The following is a 647-nucleotide window of genomic DNA, read 5'->3' as shown; positions in this document are numbered from 1 at the left end:
ACTTTTTCATTGCTTACTGTTGGTATTAATATTGAATGAGTCATGCCCTCGAAATGGCAGACGTATTAAATTGAATTAATTTGAAGAGTTGAGGGATACTTAAATATATATTCATTCCCATACCACCGAAAACAGCACATATCTGCCTTCAACGTCGGGGTTTTCAAAAGATAACATTAACACCTGCATCAATAATCATACTCAGGATAGAGATAACTTACCCAGGCGGGACTCGAACCCGCGACCTCTTTTTTGGATGGCGAGGACTTCACCCCACTGCGACCGAGGCAGGCAAAAATTTCACTGCGGACAGGATTCGAACCTGGGCGGGCATGACCATTGGATTTCAAGTCCAACTCCTTAACCACTCAGACACCACAGCTGTCAAGTACAGGATAACTTACGCTGTAACCTAACGATAAACGTAAGAAAGGTAGATTTTAGACATCTGCGCACACCATGAAATTAAAATGGAAAAATATTAAAACACGTGATGCCTCAGCAGATTGTATTAGGGTTATAATTGCAAGCTAGAGAAATCTAAGTCACTCATCCGAAACTTTCAAAATGGGATTCGCATGATTCATTCAACTGGGTGGAGGTCCTATAAACTGCTTGACTCTCTATTCCGTCGCGTTGAAAGCATT

At 41.4% G+C, this 647-nt stretch overlaps 1 non-coding gene across 1 annotated transcript; it reads right to left on the bottom strand.

The window, feature by feature from the left end:
- Window positions 1-301: 301 nt before the first annotated feature.
- Trnas-uga lies at window positions 302-382 on the bottom strand. Its single transcript has one exon. It is a non-coding gene; the product is annotated as a tRNA-Ser (tRNA).
- Between the last annotated feature and the right edge of the window lie 265 nt (window positions 383-647).

This window comes from Ischnura elegans, chromosome 2, assembly GCF_921293095.1.
Source record: "Ischnura elegans chromosome 2, ioIscEleg1.1, whole genome shotgun sequence".
Taxonomy (NCBI): domain Eukaryota; kingdom Metazoa; phylum Arthropoda; class Insecta; order Odonata; family Coenagrionidae; genus Ischnura; species Ischnura elegans.
Note: the sequence above shows the minus strand (reverse complement) of the source record. Positions and strands in the feature narration are given on the sequence as shown.